We start from the raw sequence: 27,828 nt of genomic DNA on the forward strand, positions 1-27,828 counted from the left end.
TAGAATAAAGGCCAATGTCCTTAAGATAACATGGCTTTCTGTAATTGGTCTCTGTCTACCCAGCCAGCCCCAGTACACCAAACTCACTCTTAGTGATTATGTTATACTTTCACGAGATTGTTCTCTTTTTTATCATGCCATATTCCTCACTTGCATCCCATAATGATTATTTTCCAGTCTGCCTGGTTACTGATTACTCATTGTGCGCATGTTGCTGCTGTAAAAAAATGACACAGTCTTAGTGGTTTAAAGCAATACTATAGTTATGATCTTATAGTCTTTAAGATCAAGAAGCCCATACAAGTATTGAAGGGCTAAACCAAGATGTCAGCAGGCCACCCTCCTTTCTGGAGCTTCCAGAAGAAGCCAACATTTCTGGCCTCATCATTGCCTTATTCCATCTTCAAAGTGGGTAGAGTCATTCTCATCCCACAGATCTCACATTCTTTTTCCATCATCAATCTCTGACATGGCTAAGGAAGTGTTTTACAAAAAAGGACATGTGTAATCTGTGGGATACAGCAGATGATTTTAGCTCTGATTCAAGAAACTCTTCCTATCTCAGATCTGTACCTTATACTGATCTATAAAATACCTTCAGCCATGGAAGATAACATATTTATAGGTCCCATGGCTAAGAACCGGAATACATCTGAAGATGCTTATTTTGACTACAAAACTCACTTGTCAGAATGCAGTGCAAATAACTTCTCATAATAACCTCCATATAAGCTAAATAACTTTTGAGGAGTGAACTTTCATAGTGCCCTCTTTTTTTTCTTTTTTTTTTTGCAGTTCATCACAATTCTAAATGAAGAAGTAAGCATGGATGCCTTGTTTAATAAAATATATGTTCAACAGGAACAGATATTAAGCTAATCTTACTTTGCTACATAGCTACAATTTATTGTATGGAGTTATTTATAGTTGACATCAAATAAGTATACTGAAAATGAGTGAATTAGCAGAACAAACCATTTAAAATTTAGATTTAGAGTAATATTAAATCATTTTAGAGTAATTTTATTTTAGAGTAATATTATTTTAGAGTAATATTACTCATTTTAGAGTAATATTAAATCCAGGGTTATCATATGAAGGAAGTTTGAGTAATGTAGAGAACAGGACGAAGTACACAGAAAGTTCTTTCAGTATTCTGATTGATTAGGGATTGATATGAATGGATCACTTAAAACTTGTGGATCTCATTTCTTAATTTCTCTCTCTCCCTATCTCTCTCCTCTCTCTTCTTACTGTCTTTCATTTTTCTATATGCTATTTACTTTTTAATGAGAGCATTTGGTTGACAATATCCAAAGTCTTTACTAATTTAACATAGAAAGTGTAAATTCAATCTTTTTGAAGTATATAGTGGTGGCAGAATCATTTTAAAGAAAATAATAGAATAAATATGGATCACGTGACCTGTTGCAACAGAAAATTTTTCTTCAAGTTCGTTTTGGTGTGCTTTCTACAAAAAGCATTTAAGGTAGGTTTTTATCCAGCTCATTCATAAATTAAATAGATTAACATTTTTGTTCATTTCTAATAACTTCATTTTACGTATATATTTAGGAAGAAGTTTTCAAAGTTATTTAACAGCAGTAAAATCATTAAAATGCAACTGATTCCATATCTCCTAATGAATGTTCACTTATCTTTTCCTTATTATGTTGTGTATGTATTAATTCCAGCTGTTGGATTAAATACTATTTCTGAAATGAACCACAAAATTCAACCTAACTCAGTACTTACTGAATGTTTTCTGTGAGCAAGGCAATTTGATATAATTATTTTATTGCTAATTTTCCAGATCTATAAGGACTGTTATTGAAAGAACCTATCAGTTGTTGAGACATTAAGCTCCAGCTAATCTTTACTTTTTTTTTCTTTTTAGTACCGGGGATCTAACTCAGGACCTTGCGCTTGTGCGGCAGGCTCCAGAACCACTGAGCTAAGTCCCTGACCCCTAACCTTTACTTTTTAAAAATTTATTTATTTATATATTAATTGATACATTTTAGGTATACAATACATTTACATTTATCATTGGGTGTTTGTACCTGAACATGATGTATCTTAGTTCTTATTTTTTTCCCCATTACCTATGCGCCCTTCACCCCCACCACCCTTCCCTATTTACATAGACTTTGTTTCCATTTTGTTTTTCTTTCTCATACTTTTTCCTTTCCTTTCTTCCCTTTCCCCTTTCCCTCTCACTGAGATTCCACCTCACCCCACAAAGAATGGCTGCTATCAAGAAATCAAGCAATAACAAATGCTGGCTGGGGTGTGGAGAGAAAGGAACCCTTCTCCATTGTTGGTGGGAGTACAGACTGATGCAACCACTGAGGAAATCAGTATGGAAACACCTCAAAGAACTAGGTTTAGAGGTCCCATTTGACCTAGCTACTCCCTTCCGGGTATCTTCCCCAAAGAATTAAAAAGAATCATACCACAGCGATATATGTGCACCTGTTTATAGAGGCACAGTTTGTAATAGCTAAAGTTTGGAAACAGCCCAAGTGTCCATCAACTGGAAACTGGATAAAGAAGATATGTTTTTTTTTTATATAAAATGGAGTACTACTCAGCCACAAAGAAGGAGAAACTAGAGTCATTTATAGCTAAATGGATGCATATTGAGGCCATACTCTTAAGTGAAATAAATAGGACACGCATGTGTAAATACCAAATAGTTTCTCTAGTATGAGAAACTGAAAGTGTAAATAAGGTTGAAAATGACTAAACTTTGCTTTTGATGATAGGTGCTGAGCGTGAGTTCAGGTGCCCCTGCTATGGCATTCAGAAACTGGGTAGTTCATTGGTAGTTTTGAAGTCCAGGCAGGAACAAGGTTGTGAAGAATTTGGTGAGTAATTGTGCAGCTCAGGGGACCCATTACTGTAGAAGTACCTTGTTGCTTACATAACTGAGACAGTTTTAAGAGAATGTCTTTGATCATCAGTTTTTGCAGACATAAAAATTTAAATAAAATATATACCTTGCTAATTGATTCCAAAATTAAATGAGATAATAAAAATGCAGCATGTGGAATCTTTTTTATTGACTCCTAATTCTTTCAATTTTAGATTTCAACAAAAGTTCTTATAATGATTTTAGGTGTACTCAGTAAATTAATTAGATTAATATGTATTTTTGAACAACTCAAAAATGTTTCTGGCTTTTTTATAACATAAATTATCTATTTTATTAAACACTACTTTCTTTTTCTAAGAAATAGAGTTACTATTTTATTCCTGTGTTTATTGTTAGATGTATATTGATTTTTAGTTAATCTGAGGCATTGGTTGAATTATTGCATTTATGTGAGATATATTGAGGTGCTAAAAGTCAGTCCTGATTAAAATATTTCTCAATTATATTTTATATATTTTAGGCAAATATAGAATTCTTAAGAAGTAAGACTTTTAAATTGGACAATATTTACCTTTTATGATAAGAAAATTTTTTAAAGGATCAAGGTTATTAGATGATTATGTTGGATTTATATCAATCTGTAAATTCTAAGCAATCTCAGTGTATAAATTTCAGAACACTCAATGTCTGATGCCTTTAAAATTATTTGACATCTTTTCATTAATTCTATTTTGATGAGGATATACCCTATGAATAGTACTTACTTTCAGAAATCTTGACACTTCATTCAAAGTTCTCCTACTATGAATATTATTTTTGGTAATTACTCAAACATTAGACAAGAGAGGAAAATAGAAGAAACAGATATCTTCACCTTTATTACTAGATAATGGGTATTGTTAACATTTTAAATGTGTTTGTTTTCAGTATTATAATATATGTTGTATTAGCAGTTACCTAATTGTGTGATTGTTATGGACTGCTTGTATTCTTCCCCACTTGAAGCTTCTGTTGAAATCTTAACTCTTCCTGTTATGACATAGGAAACTGTGGTCTTTGGAATATAATTAAGTCATCCAGATGTCAATCATCATGAGATTAGTCTCAATAGAAAGATTCCAGAGAGGTCACTTGCATTTCTTCACTTATGAGAAGACATAGCAAGAAGATGGCTGTCTATAGAAAAACCAAGAAATGGACCATCATCAGAAATGCATCTGTTGGCATCTTGATCTTGAACTTCCTATCCTCTCAGTTGGTGGGAAATAAATATTTGTTCTTCAATATATAATGGTTTAGTTACTGCAGACCCAATGAACTATAACAGTGATCACATAAGTTATTTAGCTCTAATAATGTTTTTACAATAAACTATTATTATTGTTGTAAAAGTTATTTACTATAAAATTTGATTTTGTTATTAATAAGGTATAAAAGTTATCCAGATTTTTAATCTACTAAATTCAATTTCTCTTATGTAGATTGTCCGCTCATCTTTGTCCTTTGAGGATAGGTTTATAATCAAACAGATGTTTTGAATTAGTTTCATTTGAGTTAGTTTCATGATTCTGCTATTGATCCTAATTTTTCATAATGCTGGTCAATTGTCCAAACATAAAATATTTCTATTCATGTGCAGCATGGCATAGCTTCACTTACTCTTGCCAAAGAATACGGCTGCTAATTCTCTTATTGGTTACAATACATTTACAAAAATCATCCTGTATTCACTGGCAGCAAGATGAAAGGTGAGATAAGGGGCAGCTTCTATCTGTAGACTTATTTGTGGGCGAGAGTATTGAAATTTCTGTTTTTGAGAAGCCGAAATCCATTGAGTTAAGTCTAAAAAGCTCTAGGTCTCAATTATTCTACAGTAGCTTCATTCTGCTTGTGTTTTCATTAGATCCAACTATTTCAAAGGTTTCTTGTTGGCTAATGCTTAAGTGAATCAGTATCCCTGAGGCTTCCCTTAACAACTCATATTTATTAATTAAAATGTATTTTAAAATTGCTGCAGAGTCTCCTACTGGAACTCTAATAAACAGAGTCTTAGCAGATGTTTTCTTTTTTATGAATTTAATAAAGTAAAATATCAATCTTTTATAATTGTATTTGCTACCTATATTCGATGCACTACTTCCATCACCCACATATGTTTTATTTTCCTTTATATTTTAGTGAAATGACTTCATACAAATTAGCTTTTTGTTTACTGAAGGAATATGTGGATGAGGAGATGTTCCTGCAAAAAGCACAGAGACAGAAATCATGAGTCTTATGATTAATTACTAATCTCTTTCTACTGAGTTTTGGACCAAAACACTCTAAAACGCTCTGCAGTAAAATCTTCTAAACTCTCAAATGAGGATGCTTCTAATATTTCTAATGTGATTTCTGGATCCAATAATTCAAAGAAGGTTGTAGCCTTTCTTTGAAAATAGTTTTACTTTCATTTGTTTACATGACTTTTTCATGAACTGTTTCTTATCAGCAATAGTTTGTACCCCTATCATGAAGCCAATCATTGATATTTTGGAATTTCTTTAACTTAGCAAATGCAATGTCCTCAGTATAAATATGTAATTATTAATATCTTGAAAAGATATATTCTTTTCAGTCAGTGTGGGGATCCAAACACTTACTTGTATTCAATTCTTCTGTGGTATAAACAGAGATAAAGTTTACTTTAGTTATTATACTATATATTTTATTTATTTTTGTGGTACTATTGATTGAACTCAGGGCCTTTTCACTGAGCCACATCCTCAGACATTTTTTTCCTTAATATTTTGCTTTGAGAAAGGATCTCATTAAGTCACTAAATTACCTGTCTGAGCCCATTTTACAATCCTGCTGCTTCAGCCTCTTAGAGAAGGAAGATTACAGGCACGTGCCACTGTGCTGTGCTAGAGACAGTCTTAAAGAACCAGGTTGTGATACTTGCATCTATATATGAGCTAAAATTCTTTTTTTTTAAATTCTTATTTTAATGAACTGCAACATAAATATTTTCTTTTCATCTATAAATTTCTAAATAAAATATGAAGACTTATAGTCTTGGCTATTTATTTGCATATTTTAAAAACATGAGCCAAAATGTTAATATTTAATAAGGGTCATTCTGCAAAATATGCCCTTTGTAGCCAGAAACACGTGGAAAAAGACCCACCTACTTTTTTGCCAAAAGGTATGATTTTTAAAATGGTACATGTTATTTTGTACCATTCTCTTGAACATTCTCTTAGGCACTATTGCTTTCATGTATACAATATGTTTCTACAGTTCAGTTTTAGCTTTTATTCCTTACTTTTAACTATTTACATTCACAATGCATTTTAATTTTGTATTACATATTTCAAAAAGCATTATGCTTTATTTACTTTCATTTTTTATTATTATAAAAACAGTCAACATGAGACCTGCCCTCTTAAAATTAAGCTCAAGATGTTGTACAAGCTTAGTGTTGTTCAGCAGATCCTTAGAACTTAGCATGGCACTTGAGAGAACACTATTTCTTCTTCATCACAGTCCCTGGAAACAATGGTTCCACTCTCTGTTTCTGAGTTGCATGATTTTTTACTATTTTAGCTATCGAAACACTTAGGTAGCATTTGTCCTCTATGACTGGAATTTCTCATTCAACATAATGTCTAGTGCAAACTTATATTCACTTATGGCTGAATTTCCTACTTTTTAGGTTGAATAATGTGCACACATTTACACACACATACATACACATGCATATTACACTTTCCTTATTCATCTATCCATTGGTAGATACTTAACCTTGCTTCATATTTTGGCTTTCATGAATAATCCTGAGATGAACATGGGAGATCAGATATTCCTTTGAAATCTCAAATTCAACTATTTTAATATACAGCCAGAATTGTTGCTTTATGCTGATTAGTTTGAATGTCAGGCCAGGAAAATGTGAACAATTGCCTAACCTGGAATTACAAGCACTGAAATATTCACAGAATATTTAATGGAGATTATTGTTTCTCTTTTGAGATAAAACAGAATGATAAATTATCATTATCTCCCCTTTATGCCAAGAGATAGTTATTGCGATTGAACTGCAAACTTGCTCTAAGTACCTTGCAACTCAAAAATGTACTGATCTTACAAAAATTTAAATGTTATAAAGATCAATAGGGACCATTAATACACTGAATTGTAGTGAACATTCCAAATTATTTTGTGCACTAGAAATTCTACAAAGTGTTTTATAGCCTTTTAGATTTTGAAAGAGAACACTCTTTTTAGCTATATATTATATTAAATTACAGATTGAAATACAGTGCCCAATATAATAGCTCTCTTCATATAATTAAAATAATTATACTTTGCATAACTATAAATTTCTATAATTAATTCATATTTGTGTGATTAATGTTAAGCCTATTTTCTTATAATGTTCTGTTAATAATGAAAATATAGATATAAAACATATCTCAGTTATATCTTCAGAGTAAGTCCTCATTAACTGAGAGTACTTAATATTGTTGTTGTGTTAATAATAATTGATTATTTCTTAAATTATTGTATGTTTTTCAACCTGGAGAAAAAGCTATGATAGGACTTAAGAAAAATATAAGTGATATTAAAGTTACTGTAGCATAAGCTCTGGTGTTCTTACATATCAGGCACAAAGCAGAAAATGTGGTTCAAGGAGAGTTGAATCAATCTCTTTCATGTTTAAATGAATTTGAAACTTGAATTTTTATTTTTTTTAATTTTATTTTTAAGTTTCTTTTAAAGATGGAAATTTTCACTTATACTGTCCATGAGTAATAATCCTGTTGCACAGAATAAGGAGTGTGTTCCATCACAGAAACCTTTCTTGAAGTATTTTTTAAGCTGCAATTAATACGAGAAGTTTACTCCATAGATAACCTTTCAGAAAAATTCAATGGATTAGTTAAAAGTAAATAATTTTTGAAACTAAATTTTATGATTATAAGAAGCTTTATTAAATTTAATGTTTCATCTCATGAATTAACAAAATAGTAATGATGCAGATTTTTTTTAGGACGTTTAAGTGAATGTTTCTGAGAAAAGTGCTCATTATGATCTAGTAAAAGTGGCAAAATGAGATTAAAAAACAAGAATACTGTTCCACTAGTCCAATATCTGCTAGTGCACATTTTGTTCAATTAGAGTAGAAAAATAGGTTAAAAACCAGTCTAAAAGTAGCACAATATTATGTAAATCATTACTTTTAGAATGATGACATTATATTGTTAAATAGAAATTTAGAGAATATGATAAACATGTATTTACTAACAAAAACTTATTTCTGGAGAATAAATAGTAAATTTACAAATGTTATATTCATTTAATTTTAAAAGTTAGAACAACTAGGTACACTCAGTACTTAGTTGAAACTTAGACATACTACACAGTATAAATTCCTAACATGCAAATTTAACATAAAAGAGAGGTAACATCTAAAGCTTACAAGTTGTGCCAAATTGTACCTCCATGAGCTTACAGTGTCTATTTTAATTTTCTCTGTATGATTCTATTTTTAATTTGTGTTCTTTCACTAGTTTAATGGGATGCTTTCCACATTTAAAACTTGATATTTAAAATTCTCAAGAGGAAATATTTGCTTTATTTTTCTTGAAAAATAAATAGCTATCATTTTCCAATATCCGTTAATATAAGAAGATTTTATACATTTGGAAAATGTATCTTTTCTATATTGCAATGATGAGTCTATATGTCTCATTTTTCTAGAGTTATCTGCAGCATGTTAGGAGCCTGAAGTGAATAAGTTGTTCCTCTATGCTAGAGATTTAGTGGTTGTTTCTTAATTACATCTCTAAGCATTGATGACAGTGTCATATTGAATACTCCCAAGATTACACCAACAGCACTCTATGTCTCCATACATTAGGTTTCTTTTCTGGTAAAATTTTAGAAGGCGCTTGAATTTCAATAAAAAATATATTGGGCACCTCATTTCAATAATATGTATGAACCAATGCCAATGGTAATAAATATAGACAGAAAACAATAAAATGTTGTAAAAGTCAGGTTTAATCTCTTTCTACTTTCTTATCTCTAGATAAGTCTTATGTAAAATATTTTCTTTTTAGGTGTCTTTTCACTTATTTAATGTAAACTTCATTATTGGGAGTTTAAATGGCAAATTTAGAGTAAATGTAGAATGTAAAGTATGCACAATAAAGTAGAAACTGAGTAAATAGGAAAGAATTGGGTAATTTGTTTGAGTTATGACTATTTAAGTATACTTTCATCATAATTTTTATTTTGATTTTTGTTTGTTGCTTTAACAACAAACAATTCTTGTGGAATTTTGGTAGAACTTCAGAACTCTGTCTTCCTTTCGGCCTGTACTCTTATGACTTTTCCCACCTAATTCCCAAATTCTTTGTTTTGAATTACTATTCCTGTCCTACTGATGTCCTACAAACTGTTGGGCTAGACAAAGATCTATTTCCCTATGACCACTATACAAACTATCAAGGAAAAAGTGTTAAAGTTCTTTTGAATTTATAAAAAAAGGTTATTAACCCTTTTCAGAATGCTTTTATTTTATTGTTACTATTATCTGTTTATACACTGATAACACTACATATTTATCATGTAACATATTATGCTTTGAGATAGACATATATATATATATAGACTTATCTTACATTATACTTTGATATACACAGATATATGTACATATATATTAAAACTGGACATATGAGTGTGATCACTGTGGTGTTTGACATTTTGTCTCTGTATATTATTTCTCTTAGAATAATGTTTCAGGTTCATCCATCCCAGCAAATATATGGAATTAACTGGGCCAGGGACTTAGCTCAGTGATGCTGGTGCCTGCCACACAAGCACAAGATCCTGAGTTTTATCCCTGGTACTAAAAATAAATTTTAAAAAATATATATATACACAAATAAAAATAAATATTTAAATAAATTATACAACTAAAATGTTATATAATTATATATTTATTATAATATTTATTATATAATATATTATATTATATAGTAATTATTTCTATATTAAATATATTTATATTTAAATATATAAGGTACATAAAAATATATTAAATATATATGGAATTAACTGGTGTCCATCAAAAAATGAATAAATAAAATGTGATATATTAGTCTCCCATTTTTTTCTTTTTTTTTTTCTTTTTTTGTTCTTCATTAAGTTTATTGATACATTTTAGGTATAAAATATGATGACATTCATCATTGGGAATTTATACTAGCGTAAAGAATTAGAAACTAGAGCATTTTTAGCTAAGTGAATGCACATTGAGGCCATACTCTTAAGTGAAATAAATAGGACACAAATGTGTAAATACTGAATAGTTTCTCTGGTGTGAGAAACTGAAAGTGTAAATAAGGATCAAATTATATAATAGATAACTTTCTCATTTTTGAGACACAATGCCAGGGAGTCATCCAAAATTTGAATGAGAGGTTTATTTTGACTCGCAGGTTTAGAAATTTCAGTTTATGTTAGACAGGTTGAAGCACAGAAACCAAACTGCACAGTGCAGGGATGTGGAGGACAACTGCTCAGTGCGTGGCTGTAAGAGCAGAAAGGAAGGGAAAGAAGAGAGCCAGGCAGCGAGGGAGATACACCCTCTCAGGTCTCACTACCAGCAACCTCCTCCCCTGAACAGGCCCTGGCCGCCCGTGTCCTGTGAGCTCTGGCACCCCCATTGTCCAATCCTCTTCCAAAACACAATACGTGAAACTTTTGGAGCACATAGCCTGCCCTAAAAATAAGTAAATATTATCATTTTCAGGATGACATGATTTTAGAACAGAATTTTGGTAATATTTATGTTTTGATTAACAAAATGTGTTTCCTCTCTTTCATGCCAAGAATTTAGACTAAAAGAAAAAGTTTGTAAAAATGAGTAAATTCAGCAGTTATTTCTCATACACACACACACACACACACACACACACACACACATATACTCTATAGAGCCTACACAGAAACACACACATAATTTTTGGCAAGTATTCTAACCTATAACATATTCTTTTTTTCCTACATTAAGCATGAGTTGAGAGATTATTGATTTAAAAGGGGCAATGATATTCAAGACTTCAGAAAAATATATTTGAAATACCTAAGAATAATTTGGTTTATAATAACCGACATTTATATTAACCTACATTTATAATAACCTACATTGAATCTGTAAATATTTTCCAGAAGCACTGAATAATATTCTACAGTGGAAGATCTATTAATAAACTACACAAATCATGTCTTTGCTTATCTGGCTTTTCTTTTGCAAGACAAATTTTATAATGAAGAAATAGAAAACATGGCATCATCTTATTTTCTGTGGAAGTCATTACTTTTCAGTAGGAAACTTAAGTGATTGCCTAGGGCTTTTCTCCCAAATAGTTACAAAGAAATTTTAAATTTTTAAAATAATATAGCATTTTGAAATTATTTGTTAAAAGAGGATCAGTACTGATTATAACTTTGATACATATCAAAGAAGTTCGTATTAAAACAACAATTAAATATCACTAAATACCTAGAAGCATGACCAAAATTTAAAACATTAACAAAAGCAAATGTTGGTAAAGATATGGGACAATGGAAACTAAGACGTTAACAAAGACTATAATATTACTATATAGTAGATGAAAGAAGGTGAGTTTTTAAACCCTCCATTGGACAGAATTTGGTTAATGAATAGTGAAACTTCTCATCAGGATGGTTACAGCAGGGAGCACAGGGTAAGGGATGACTTTGTGAACATAACATTGATCATTTAGTCTCTACTTTTTCTCTGACTCTTTCAATAAAAACTAGCTGTTTAACCCTCAAATAAAAAACACTGTTTATGTTTCTTTTAAACTTTCCTTCAAAAAAAATCTGTCTTTTCTTTTTCTGTTTGTTTTTGTTTTTGTTGTTGTTTTTACTTCTTTGATTTTTTTTTTCTTTTTTTGGTAATAGAGATTTAACTTGAACCTAAAATTTTCATTTTTATTTTAGACAGGGTCTCGATTAGTCACTATGTTGGAGGCATGGCTCAAACTTTGGATCCTTTGTCTTAGTTACTTTTCTCATTGCTGGGACAAATACTTGACACGCATGAGTTAAAGGAGGAAAGATTTATTTTAGCTCACAGTTTGTGAAGCTTTCAATCCATAACCCACTGGCTCCAAGGCAGGGTGGCATGGCAGAGAGGCATGGCAACAGAGAAACAGTCCATGGCATGGTAGGCAGGAACTGGTAATATTGAAGCAGGAGGAGGGATATCTATAGTTCCAGGCCACACCCAGTGACCAACTTCTTCACACCAGGGTTCTCTTCCCAACATCACATCCAGCCATAAAGCCGTAAGTAGATTAATCCAGTGACATTTGTGTGATCCAACACCACACACCCTTAATCCAGTTACCTCCCAAAAGCCATACTTATGAGTGCATGAGTCTTTTGGGGGAGAGGGATATGTAGATATAAACCATACCATCCTCCTTCCTCAATCTCTCAGAATGCTGAGATTACAGCTATGTGTCAGCATGCCCAGCCACAAACTTCCTGTGTAGATATTTTTTATCTATTTTATAATTGGAACATTAAGATGTAGCAGTAACTTAGATGTAAATATATTTCATGGAATTATTAGAAAAGACACAGAAAAACATCAAGACATTTAATCCTCTTAAAAGTTGGATCTGCTGAAAAAAGAGGCTTAACATTTCTAGGTGAGGATATTAAGTTTGATAAATGTCAGGGAAACTGTATTTTGAGTTTTTATGTAGCTGAAAGAACCAACTTCTTTTTAAATTCTTAATGATATTGTTGTTATTGTAACAGGCATAATATTAGTTGATTTGAAGATAAGATACATAATTGTGACATTGTATAAACTTTAATACTGAAATAATGATAGTAATTCTACAAGGCAGTTCTGAAAAACAGTCCTCTTACTTTGCAGTCATGCTTAATAGATAGTGGAGTTAAATGTCATCTTTATTCAAAGGCTTAAACATGCTCCATATTTTGCTACCATTCAACTTCTAGTAACTTAACCTAAATGTCATAGAAAGAAAATGATAACATATACTGTACTTAAAGGGAGTAGTATATGACTTACAATTAAAATAAAATCACCTGCACACGTTTTCTGAACTTTACCTCCTTCCATTTGATCTGAGTCTCACTGATAATGATGATGTTCTTTCTATATGTGCAGCTAGAAATCATATTTTTTTCCTATTAAAATAACATGATTTCAGCCTGGGGATTTAGCTCAGTGGTTCTGCCGCCTGCCCCGCAAGCACAAGGACTTGAGTTCTATCCTCAGTACCAAAACAAAAAACAAAAACATGATTTCAATCTATCCACATTTTCTTCTTTGATCAACAGAGGCATATTTGCATTTTTCTGGACACAGACTTTCATATACCTACCTATAATCTTAGCACCTTTGTAATTACTTTAATACTTCTAGTTAATATTGTTTGAGCATATGAGGGTCAACAAAAACTGGAATCAGATGAGCTTATTGTAAATGTTTTTCCAATTTTAGTACTTCTTTTACCTCAAATATCCAAATCAATCCCATCTAGAAAGACACAGTTTATTCACGCTTTCACAACCCTTGAAATATGAGTGGAAACCAAATGAAATAAAATAAGACTGATTAATGGATTAGGATGGCATAGACCAAAATCAAAACTATACAAGGCCACATCTTGAGAAAACAGATTTAAGCCAGCCTAGTTTTGTCACAGTGAATGAACCCATTGCATCCATTCAGAGAATTTTGTTTTGTAAGTGTTCTTATGTCTTTCCTATATGGTGAGTCACTGGTAGGGAAAGAAGATATTTAAGTATGAGATGGGGGAGATGCAAGGGGAAAATACAGCTGTCAAGGAAAAAGTGCTGAAATTCTACCAAAAATACACTCATTAACTTAAAAAGTAGGCACAGAATGACATAAATTTTTTCTACTCTTACTCAAATCTTAGTGTACATAAATGTTTTCATTTTATTATAAATAAAAGATTATTTAAAAACCTTCACAATCTGAAATATTATTTATTTCAACTGTTAACTTTCCACATCATTATAGGAATTAAAAGAAACACTGTAGACCAAGAAGAACTTCTTTTTATTGTCTTATTGTTCCACAAAAAATATTTAGAATGTTAATACTATTATTTTGGCCCATTATCTATTAAGGACAGTTATGAATTCAACATTAGTGATATAGAAAGGTTTTATTTATATGTATATGAAGATCTTGGTTATAATCTTAATCACTGATTCAGAGAAATATGTTTTGGAGATCTAAGAATGAAGTGAGAGAGGAAGGTAGGCAGGCAAAGAGGAAGCAACAAAGACAAAGAGGAAGCAACAAAGACAAAGATGAAATATGTACATGAATCATTACCCCACAATGAATATATTCTTTATAGTTCTCAAAAGTGTACTAATTTTGCACTTTCCTCTGAAAAATAAAAGAAATACAATGTGTTTTGATTTTGATATGCACTTGCCTATATAATTGCAGCTGGCCAAGGACAATCATAGTTGAAATCACAGAAATATAAGAATTAATAAGCTTCCAAAAGCTATGTGTTCATGCTTAAGAAATGAGATTAAGAAACAGGTGTCCTCTCTCAGACAAACTTAATGTTTTGTCCTTAGTTTCCTCTCCTGTGAGTCTCTAGATCTCCTAGACAGACTTCATTACAAGCAGAGCTGTAATTTTTGGCCCTCGCGTATTCCATTCTGCTTTTCTTCACAAAGCTAAAGAAAGAATGTTATTTTAATGTCTAAAAGTACAGTTCCCATACAGCAAAACATGTGTTGGACCTTTGAAAAGAGAATGAAAAAATAATCAGAATTGGACAGAGATCCAGAATAAAATAACTCAAGTGATATATTTAACATTTCATGATCATCATTGAAGGAAGAACATTTGTCTTATCTCTAATTTATCTCTAGTAGAAGTTTATTTTTTAAGTAATTAAAATAGTGTCACAGAATTCAGCCGAAATGTGTTGAATTGAATGGATCATAACATTAATAGAATACAATGTTTTATTTAAAGACAGTTAACTATATTTTCATAATTTTTGCTACCTATGCTTAAGAAAGAGTGATGAAACATTTTCACTGCTTTTTATGGAAAACTTTCAATTAGACAATAAACTTTAATTACAATAATTATGCATGAAAAGGCAGTTGTAGTCACTGTATCCTAAAGTAGCAATCAAGATGCATTAGCTGGACAAGAAAGCCTGCTGCATGCTAGTGAGAACCATCAGTTCAGTGGATAAAGTAAGTGCAATTAATAAATGCAATGAGAGAAGGAGCATAGCACTTCAGTTCTGTTCATTAGCTTATACTCACCCTTCAGCAATAACAGCAATAACACCACTGTTTCCTCCCACAGCCTATTGTTCAGATGCCACCACTATGTTCCTGAACCACACGGAAGAGTATGACACGTGCCACATGGAGGAAACATTATAGTACAGCCCATTTAATGGGAAATATTTAAAACAATTGTATTTATTTGCCTTTGGGAGAAACTATCCTCATAAAATTATTACTTGTCTTTTAAAGATTGATTTAGCAATTGTCATATTACTGCAACTGCAGCTTATGCAATTGAAATAATCTGTAACACTTTTATTTTTAAGCTAATGACACAATTTCTACATATAGCTCCACTTTAAACTTTAAATTTGATGATTTCTTCCACATTGATGAGGATTCGTGTACACTTATACATAACTGTTTTATTTCTTATGTCTTACAATCATAACGTGGCAAATGAATAAATGTTAACTTAGGTTTCCTATGGCACATTAGACACTTCCATGCTCCTCAGAGTTTTCTGTCACTCATCAACAATTTGTGGTAATCATTTACCTGCAATGTGTATCTGTGTATAAAATTACACATATCAGTTCATCTACCTATCTGTATCCATACAAAGGCCAGATCATAGTCCAACTACATTACAAAACTGTAGTTTTCTAACAATTACTTCATCATTATTAAGTTATTCTGGTATCGATTTTAAATAATAGCAGAGTTCGAATCATGCTATCTTAATTGTAAATCAAAATACTGCTAATAAAGACAAATTTCCTGTTTCACATTTGGCTTTCTTTACCACTATTATCAATAACAATTCATTCACAGTGAAATGTGTGCTGTTAGTCACCTCTGAAAATTGCTCACTTAGTCCCTTCTTAGGTTTTTACATAATTATTGAGGCTTCTCTATTTCTCCCTGTCATCTGTTAAACTTAGTTTCTCAAATCCGTACCACACATCCAAACAATGGCAACTTACAGCATAGCATTTATTTGTTCAGTAGAAATTCAATGTTTAAATTGTTTTAAAAATACATGTATTGTTTTCTCTTTTTCTCCCCTGGTTTAAATGTACCCAAGTCAACTGTTTTCATGAGAACCAAGAGTGACATTTTAATTCCCTTTGATCTCAGAAACCCCTACTGGCTGATGGGGATTGGCACTGTGTGCCTTTTCATAGTAGGAACAGAATTCTGTCAATTGAACATGCTTCAAAACCTGCATAAACCTATTTTCTCTCTCTTCATATAACTCAGGGGTAGGCAGAGTGTGTGATAATATGGTGAAGGCCAGGGCCTCTGAGTGTTTCAGTTTTAATGTGATTGTCATACTTGTAGAAACAAGCATTCTGATTCATCTGATTACATAAAATGATGTCTTTCATAGGCAGTAATAAAAATTTAGTTATAGATATACTTAAAGCTACTCAGGCCTACAGTCTCCTAAAATGAAAATGGACTAAGGTTGTGCAGATAAAATAAGGCTAACAAAAATTATTCCATTTTTTTTCTTTGCTGAACATGGAAGAATATGTATAAGACAATGTGATGATGGAGCCATTTAAAATGTAAAATAAAAATATTTTAAAAATTCATGATGTGAATTTTGCTTGAGTTATAAACCATCAAATAGGAAGATTGCAGCCTTATGAAATGCTTCAATGAAATAAAAATAAATGAGCAAACACAAAAATAATGCCCTGGCATAAATAAAATATGAAGTAAATGTGTTTTATTTATTTTTGGTTTCCCTTCTTTCCATTGAGAGTAGTAGTTTCCATACAGAAATTGGGGGCAGTTTTAATATTTTATTGCTCCTTTGACAAGAATCGCCTTATAGCAGGGAGAGTAAATTTAAGATCAGTATTCTTCCTGGATCTGAATATCTGTTGGAACTTTTGCAACAATGCCCCTGCCCCAAATTATCCTCTGTAGGTTAAGGGTTTAACTTCAATCCCTTACTTGGCAGTATGTCATGAAGAATTAGCAAGATAGTGTGTGGACTTACAATGGCCCAGATTGTTTAACACGAGTCAGTGTCAATCTGTGCATAATTTACCTTAGTCATAAATTCTAAGGGTTAAAAATCACTTGTAAGAGTAAAATTATATTCTTTTGCACATTATTATACTGACTTGGAATAAACCAGGCAGAGGAGCTGAACACAAAATAGGAGATAATGATTTCCTTATTCTTTTAGGAGTACTACTGATATGTACTTTAAAGGAATGAACCTTTAGTAACAGATTTGTAGAATGAAAAATACAAAGAATTTAAGGAGCGGTTTGTGTATAAAGATACATTTCACAAAAATATTTGTAGAAAAGAGTTAAGATCTGGTATATAAAATACACTTAAAATTTCTATTTACTGTTATGATAGGAACTGCTGTAAGGGAAAGATATGATTTATCCATTTAATAAGGTGGGAATTCAAATAAAGCTGGTATTGCCACATTGGCTGAAATAGAGAACTATTTTCTTTCTCCAATCTACCCAACCATCTAGAAACCATTCTTATTACAATCACCTAAGAATTCTATTTTCTTAATTCTAATTTTTTTATTAATTTGAAAAGACCTATGGTTGATTGTTTTGACTTGGCTTAAACTATAGCATTTGGCTCTATGACTTGACACAGTGTTGTATTTGTGAAGTTAAACTTGTAAGGGCTCATAGTGGAAAATAGATTTCTATAAAGTAGTAACTTGTCTATTAAAATTTGAAATGCCTGTAAAGTGAGCTTCTTTAACTTTTCGATTCCTTGGTGTCTTGGAAAGTAGTTTGAACACTATAGCGGTTCTATGTGAAGATAAGATCACATGACTGCAAGCCATCAGTATTATGCCTCACTCATCAATTTATTACCTTTACACTGGCTTTCTGTTCTTTCCATATTCACTCCTATTGCAAGTAATGTATGGATCAATATTTCTCTTATGGCTAAAAATTATAAGTGAAAAAAATGTAAGGACAATTGACTGTAAATAAAATGGCATGTTTGAAAACAAATCTGTAAACAGTCTTATAATTTTTATTTCCCATTAGAAAGAGAACCAATTGGGGGTGAAAGGAGACAGAGAGATAGAGAGAAGTGGGAGGGGTGAAGCTTCCTTGTCTTCCAGAGCCCACCCGACAGCAAGTCTTCTATAAACTCATCAGTGGACTGATCCACCTGTGACTGTCATGTCCCCATGATCCAAATCCCCACCTATGAGTGCATGAGATTTGGGTAGGCATCTGGATATAAACAGAAACATTCTACCACTGGCGTTCCATGCAAATGCATATAGACCATTTCTAAGAGTTTTCAAAGTCCCAACATATTCAAGCATTGCTGAAAATGTGATGTCTAAAATTTCCTCTGACATTTAAGGCAAATTTTTAGCTGTGAGCCCCTGTTGAAAGGAAGAAAGAAAGAAAGAAAGAGTTAGTTTAATACTTCCGACACATGAAAGTGCAGGGTAAAGGTTTCCATTCCATAAAGGAGATTTAGGTGGATAAAAAGGAATGAGACCAAAGCAAGACAGAAAACCAGCAGTGCAAATATTAAATCCTGTAGCTCTATGTCCAGCTCAAGAATTTGTTAGGTTCTAAATATGATATTAAGTTAATAAGTTCACACATGATTTCCTTTTCCTTTGTGTGTCTCTCTCCTCTGTCAATCTCTGTTTGTCTCTGTCTCTCTCTCTCTGTCTCTCTCTCTCTCTGTGTCTCTGCCCCACCCCCAAGTTTATATTGGTCTTACTGACAAAAACGGCAAGATAATAGTAAGATAACAATTTGATTCAGGCACAAAAATGTTTTATGCACTTCTTTGAGGTAAGCACTTCATTATTTGATTCTGATACTCTTTCAATTTAAATATCTTCAGAAACATTTATTTGCCGTGATTTCACATATCATATCTTGCATATTTTAATGTTGCAACAAACGGTTTTCTTTGAGCAGTGCCTTAATAGAGCACAGAGTTGTGGGAAAGCACATATCATGACTTAATTATTTTACTGTGAGGAACTGCAAAAATTCTCTCATATTAATTTATAATTTTTCTGAAAGATTTAAGAGAATATGAAAATAATCAGGTCGTAAGAGTTAGAGCATGTGACAGAACATGTGTCTCCAGGGACAGGCAATTATTTTGAATCATCTCCAGATGTTTTTATCCTTGGCCCCACTCTGCTTGAAATATAAACTGCTGGTGAAGAGTGTCAACAAAATACTTTACATCTTATGCCTACATTAAGGAGGATTAGAAGACACTGAAAACTGTGTCATCTAATTTCTTATTCACATTTTGTTAAGGGAATATGTGTTGAAATATTCCTTTATTAATTACAGTTTGAATGCACTGACTCATGTATCTATAACTCAGGAACAAAACAACACTTTAGTTAAAAAATGTAAAACAAGTGTAGAAAGATGTGAGAATTTTTCTACCTATCATGCATTTCATGTCTGATATTCTTATAACAAAAGACAAATTTCCATAAAAGCATAGCATGTGAGTATGATGTTATTGTGTACATAAGGATCGTCCATCCTTCATGAATGAAAGGGTGGGCTGGATCCCCAGAATGGGGCTGATGGGAAAAGACAGAATTTACAGAAGGTGAAGTCTTGTGGGAGGTTCTGATATCCTTTGGGGCATCTCCTTATAGGGGTATGTGGGACCCTAGTGTTTTTCTCTTTCTCTTTTGCTTCATGGCTCACAAGATGAACAGTGTCCTCCACCAGGTGCTCCATAACTTTGACATAGAGAATGCTATGCATGGCCAAAATTGGTGAGTTCATCTGATCTTGGATGGTAACTTCCAAACTCATTTTGAGCCAAAATGAGCATTTTCTCTATATAGGTTATCTGAAATTTTTCATTATAGTAACACAGAACTAAGAGATGTGACATGTTTATTTAATCAAAGGTTTACATGGTGTGGGACCTTTAATAAGTAGAGACCCAAAGATTCAAGGGGAAAAGTATTTTTAAACTTAGGTTTAATGAAGAATGATTAGTTGTGTAAAAATGTTATTGGACTACAATTGGATAACCAAGTGGTAACAGGAAAATTTCAGCAAGGGCTATCATTTCAAACTCATCTTCATCTTTGTGACATTCCTCTCTCTGAGGTATATGAGCCCCTTCTAGCATGAGGGCCTTATGAAGATAGGCCTGAAATTTTTTGTTACTGGCATATTTCTATGTTTTATGGCTATCTTTGGTTGAAATCCATTCTAATTTCTGTGTGATTCCTTTATGAAAAGGAATTCCCATTAACATAACATGACTTGAAGGAGAAAAAAGGCAAGAGGAAAAAAGAGCAGGAAACGGTCATAAACAGACTTGACTTCTGACACCTTGAACTTTCTTCCAGTTAAAAGAACTCAGCATGCCAAAATATATACCATATTTTCTGATCGAAGTTTCCGAGGTCACAAAACACTAAGACTTGACTATCTTGATTTATATATTTCATCAATTTATTTCAAACAAATGACACAGACAAAAAGGAAAATTAACAGAAAACACAGAAAACATGAAATCTGAGGTTGGTAATGAGAACAAATATATAATATTACAATAAATACTGATGTTAATATTTAGATAGTGAAGGAAACAGATCTCTGATTAGTATTTTAAAAACTACACAATGTAGTGATTATGTGAGATAAAATAAAAAAAATTAAAGAGATAAAAACAAGCAAAGTAGGGCCAGGGATTTATCTCAGTGGCACCGTGCCTGCCTCGCAAGTAGAACATCCTGAGATCAATCCCTGGTATCGAAAAAAAAAAGCAAAGTAAATACTGTCAAACTCAAACAGTCATACAATTTAACACAATGGTTTTAAAGAGTACATCAATTAATGTTGTAATTTACTTAGGGCAGTCAAAACTATGTATACATGGGATAAAGTAGCATTATAAGAGGTAAATCAATTACGTGGAAAATTGGAAAAAAAGAACTGTCAACAAAACTATCCCCAGATTTACTTTCAACAATGTTTTGAGATACATGCTATCCACCTAGTTATATAGATATGAATAGTAATAAAAAAGAAAACTTGCAAAAAGTGTTAGAAAAATGTGTGTGTATTAAACAGAAGATGGTTAATATGTATAAAAGTTTGTGTCATTTTTTCCTTATGTGGGTATTATATTCACTTGCTAAATATTGACAAACATAAAATCTAAAAGATATTGAAGACTGACTCTTCCACTATACCTTATACCTAGGTAAAAAGTACCATAAATATACCATATTTGTAAGAATGTATTAGCACTTGTTCTCAAAATTTTCTTGCAATGTCTTCTATGTAATTGATGAATGTCCATATCCCTATCCACAGAAGTATTCAGGAAAATGAATAAAATAAAATCCTTCAAACAGTTTTATTGAAACAGAATATTACCATTTTGCAGGATCAAGCTTCAGTCGACTGTTCTTTAGCGACCAGAGCAGTTAAGCACCAAAATGAGTGCACTGGTCCTAAGCCTAACCACTGAGGCTTTCCTAATTTACCATCCTTCATTACATAAAAACACAGAGCATAACTAAAATATCTTTGTCAACCTACATATCTCTGTCATCACCAGTTCACTATTTAAAACCTATTACAAAATTTTATTTTCCAAATTAACGAGTCAGGAGAGCTGACTATACAAAAAATGATGAAGCACTCCTATAGCCACCTCCAAGAAAGTGGTATTTTAATTAAAAGCTAACTGATCATCTTTAGGGTATGAATTCCTGAATGATGAAAATAACTCATCTACCCTTTATTTCATCTTAATTTGAAATACCACAATACCTGTGGTAAATAATTCTAACGTACTGTGAACTCTATAGTGTTACTGAGTCTTACTGACTTGCTGCTTCTCTTCTGATCACTGGAATAACAGGTATAAAAATCATATCATTTCTTAGCCACAGTTACTCTTTCAAACTCTCCCACCCAGAAACTGCTCCTTGGAAAGAAATTTCAGAAATCAGAAACACTGTACTAGGAAAATATCAATGTTTGCTTTCTCAGCTTCCTCAGAAGCTATTGAGGACATCTGGAACTTGGAGTACTCTAATTTCCCTAAATATCTAGTCAGTAAATTAAGCTTATAAAGAAAACAACACAGAATTTTAGGCTAAAATAATATGTAGAACTTGTAGCCAGAAGCTTTATAATCTTTTTTTCTTTTCCTTTTTCTGCGAACCCCTATTACCCAGAGTTCTCATCTTAACTTTACTTCCCAAATTTAAAAAATGTATTTAAATTTCCTATTCTCTATCTCCACTCTCCCTGCTCATTCTTTAATAAAGGTTAAGCATACATAATATTTATTAAAATGAACTTTCATGTGTTTATTAGGCTTTGAATTTCATTTATACAAAGCTTCTTTGATGTGTTACGTTAAAATTCATATTGATACTTGATTTTAAGTCTGTGTCCTTCCTTCAACATTACATATATCATCTTCAGAGGAATCGTTTTAACTATTAACTGTGATTTTTAAAAAAAAATATTAAAAGACCTTTTGAGGAATGTGTTTATATTGTTTTTATGGCTTGATTAATGTTTCAAAAATCATTTTTTTTCACTTAAAACCTTTATTTTGCTCATATTTAAGGAGTGTTATTCTTCCTGAATTTTTTGTCACTGGAATAATTAAGATACAACACCTAAACTGAAATTCAGTTACCTTTGCAAATCTATTACAAGTACGTACATTGTTCTCATATACATGTATAGTATGTAATATCTGACACGTATAAACAGATATTCTCTGTGTATATATACAAATTATTACACACAACTAGCCACTAATGATGGTGGATATGTAATTCTTTAATATATTTAAAATTATTCCACTGAGAGAAGTTATTTTTTAGAAAATAAACTAATTGTGAGTTTCAAAATATTACTTTTCATGAGATGTCACTTGTGCCAGCTACATTTGTGGTAATATTGTAAATTGTATGTATCATTAAGTTTTTTTTATTTGTATGTTTGTAGTAAATGTTTATATTCCTTTTGAGAACTTGGTACAGTACATAAAATACCTTAATTTCTGCTTTTAACCTCTTTTCCTCCCCTCAGTCACCCTCCCATCCATCCCTAGATCCCCTTCCTTTTATTTTTGTACATGTTTGCAATCCATAATGTTTACTTCCTTATGTGGAGTTGGTACATGTACATAATGCATCTTAATTCATTTTTTCATCTCCTTTCCATTCCCTCCTCCCACTTAATCCCTCCTCCCACCATATTTTGATTTATTTTCCTTTTGAAAAATATCTATCTCTCTACTTCCTCTTAAGCACTAAACTTTTTTAAATATTTTGATTAACAAATGCCCATCATGGCATAATGTGATTGATATTAATGCTGAACTCTATAGTGTCTTTATCATTGTTTACTTCTTTTTTGTATTAACACCCAACAAATTTTTCTTTCTTTATAATTTTTTATGAAAACATAAAACAAATTTTCATAACAAAATAAGTGAATAATACTATACTGCATCATTATCTTCAAAGTACATAATTTTAAGTAAAATAACTGATGCACAATATTATCACATGGTCTCTCTGAAAAAAATTGTATATTATCATTATACAATTAAATTATTCCTTTTTGGAAGCTGTATCTTCATTCATGAAAGTGATTATTTGATTTACCTTTTGAAATTTCTCATTATATATCCTAACAAAATAAAAGTAATATTTTACTTGAAATATTCACTTACATAGATCAAACGAAAGTTAATGAAATCACACATATACACACAGATACACAAAACATTAAAGAGAAAAAATTATTCTCTTCATCATTACTTACTTTATAAATTACTAATACCTGCTCCCTCACACCAAAGGTTTTTACAAGGCTCAGTTCTATACCTGAAGCATCTGACTATATCAGTAAAGATTGTTCAAATAAATACTAACAACAGTGTACTCTATGAATGCTAACATAATATAGAGCCAATATAAAACTTACACTAGTTTTAATTTGTTCTGGGTACTTCTCCAATAGTATATTCATTATTCCAATTATTTTATATGTTAACACTACCAAATATTTGATATTATTTCTATTTAAAGTTTTAAAAGTTGAAGCTAAAAATGTGGATTTATTTGAAGAAATCAATTTCATCACATTTAATTCTGAGCCCATATAATTAATATCAGGCAAATCTGCACTTAGATCACAATCTTTAAAATAATAGACACATTTTAACCTAAGTCTCTCTACACTTTAAACTGAATAATTTTCACACATAATTTGAAGCATGATATAAAGAGTTATCCACTTATTTTGTACTATATTTATCAATAAGGTCAATAACAGATTTATAGTTCTTTATTAACGTGGAAAGTTCACAATGTATGCTATTGTAAAAATGAATGTTTCTTTGTAAATTTTCCTTTGCAGAGTTCCTTTCCTTCCTTTTGCCCAGTACTCTAAATTTTAAGAAAAGTTGCATCTAAATGATTAAGATGTTCACTGTTATATAATCCTTCTTCAGGTTTACAGAACCCAGAATATCTGGTGACATTCAGATTACATCAGAATGTTTAAGATAATACTTAATTTAATTAAAAGTAACATGTTTGTCTAAAGAATTATAGGGGATACCATAAGAGGGCAAAATTGAATGCAAAATTCTGCCCAAAGAAAAACTGACACACACCGTGGATAACAAAGATACCACTCAACAAATAGCCTTCCACCTCACTGTCCTGTCACAAATCCTATAAAAACATTCTACCTTATAAAGACAATGTTTCCTATAAAATCCTTTTCATATAACAGAGTTCCTCAAGATGATCTTTTTGGGGGGAGTAAAAGACTCTTCCCCTATCTTTTCAGAGTACTAGCACTAATTTACTTCCCAACAAACTTATCTATTGAGTATTGCCTTTCAAATACCAAGCAGACAAATTTGAGTCCAGGAATAAATTTGGCGAGCCAGTCAGGAGTTGTACCCTCTAGGAGGGGTAATTCATTCAATTTCCAGGGGATGGAGTAATTGACCCTGGCAACTCGCCAGGGCTTACCAATTCATGCTGCCAGGAGGAGTGTTGATCACTTTTGAGAGCCATCTGCTGGTGGAAAATTGACCCAAAGCAGATGGACTTCTACCCAGTAATAGTGAGGTTAGATTTTTATTTAGGCAGCTGAGGTAAAAAATGGTTTGGTGTATATTATATTGATATCTTGTTTTTGCTTTTCAAGGAGTTGAAAATTATGTGCCAAAATGAAATTTGGTATTCTATAACTAACTTCACAAAGCCAAATCTATTATGTTGTTCTATATGCATGCAAACAAATGCCAACATGAGTATTTTTTTTTCTTTTGGTAAGACTGAGCATTAAACCCGTGGCCTTCACACTGAGCTAAATCCCCAGCACATTTTAATTTTTTTTCTTTGAAGCAATGAGTCTTGCCAAGTCACTGTTTGTGTTTCAGCCAGGCTTATCTTTGTGATCCTCCTGCCTTAGCCTCCCAGAGTGCTGGGATTGAAGGCACATGCCATAACACCCAGCTTCCTTTTTAAAATTTTTTATGTTGAGATAGCATCTGGCTATGTCATTAAAATGCACCAGCTGGACTAGAACTTTTAGATCTCACTGTGGTCTAATTTTTCCTGAAAACATTAGGTCAAATACAAAAGATCAGAAGTAATAGTTCTTTTACTGAAGGTTCAGAAAAAAGTCTTATTTCAGAGCCTTTCAGTACCTAATCATAAAGGCTTACCTGCCCACATTTTATCTCCTTCTAGGAAGAAGTTGTCCATTTAGTGCCTGCTTGAAGAATTTGATAATAATTGTTTATTTAGGAATATTTAATGACCTGAAAATTCAGAGATTTTACAGAACATCCTGGTTTTAAAACAAGTATAAAATATCATAGACTGGATAAGTCATAGATAATTTAAATTTATTTTTCACTGTTCTGGATGCTGGTAAGTGCAAAATCAATCTACAGACATACTGAGTATTCAGAAAGGGCCTGACATCCTGATCACAGATGAAAACTTTTAACTGCGTCCTATGGTGGAAGTGACACAGTAGATTTCTAGGCTTTGTTTTGTAAAAGCAATAATCCCATTTGTGAGAGATATGTCCTACTATAAAATGATCCAAGTTCATTTGTTGTATAACTTGTCCAAGCTCTAAAATCAGATTCCTACTTACTTTTTTTTTTATTGGTACATTTTAAGCATACAAAATAATGACAGTCATCTTTGGAAATTTGCCCCTTTACATAATCTCTCTTGACTCTTATTTTTCTCCCTTTCCCTGCCCTCCCTTCAACACCTCCAACCCTCCTTATTTACACAGAATTTGTTTCCATTTTTTCATTTTCTCTTATTAATTCCATCCCTTTCTTTCCTTTCCCCTACCCTTCCCACTTCCCATTCCCCTTTGCCCCTTTTCTTCCTATTTCACATTACCTATTATACCTTTTAGTCCTTATTTACATTTTCAGTTTCTCACACTAGAGAAACTATTCAGTATTTACAACTGTGTCCTGTTTATTTTACTTAAGAGTATCGCCTCAATGAGCATCCATTTAGCTATACATATCTCTAATTTCTCATTTTTTAAGGCTATAAAAAACCCCACATTTTCTTTATCCAGTCTCCAGTCGATGGGCATTTGGGCTGTTTCCAAGATTTAGCTATTACAAATTGTGCTGCTATGAACATGGGTATACATATATCACTGTGGTATGATTCTTTTAATTCTTTGGGAAACATACCCACCAGGGGAAGAGCTGGGTCAAATGGGACATCCAGTCCTAGTACTTTGTGGTATCTCCATACTGATTTCCACAGTGGTTGCAGCAACCTACACTCCCACCAGCACTGGAGCAGGGTTCTTCTTTCTCAACACCCCTGCCAGCTTTTGTTATTGATTGATTTCATGATAGTAGCCATTCTTTCAGGAGTGAGGTGAAATCTCAGCGTTGTTTTCATTTGCATCTCTCGAATAACCAGTTATATTGAGCATGTTTTTCATGTGTTTATTTGCTATTTCTACTTCTTCATCTGAGAAATGTCTGTTCTTTTCAGATGCCCATTTTTGGACTGGGTCTTTAAATTTGGGAGGTCTGCCTTTTTTAGTACTTTATAGATTTGACATAGTAGACCTTTGTCTGAGGAACAGCAAGTGAAGATTATTTTCCACATTATGGTTTGTCTCTTCACACTTTTGGTGGTTTCTCTTGCTTGAGGTTCAGCATCAGGTTGTTTAATTGGGCTCGCTCTGTTTTCCTAATATGTGTATTCACTGCTATGAGTTTCCCTCATAAGACTGGTTTCATTGTGTCCCATAGATCCTGATATGTTATATTGTCATGTGACCCATTAGTAATTCAGAAGTATGTTGTTCTATTTCCATGTGTTTTTGTAATTTTTGCAGTTTCTTTTGCTATTGATCTCCAATTTCATCACACTATGGTCGGATAATATACAAGAGATAACTTCAATTCCTTTTCACTTACTTAAACACATTCTATGAGTGAGCATGTGGTCTATTTTGGAGAACGACCCATGTGAAGCTGAAAAGAATGTGTATTCT

Source organism: Heterocephalus glaber, unplaced genomic scaffold, assembly GCF_053883595.1.
Source record: "Heterocephalus glaber isolate CG9 unplaced genomic scaffold, H.glaber_assembly_v1.0 deba00000122, whole genome shotgun sequence".
NCBI classification, from domain to species: Eukaryota; Metazoa; Chordata; class Mammalia; order Rodentia; family Bathyergidae; genus Heterocephalus; species Heterocephalus glaber.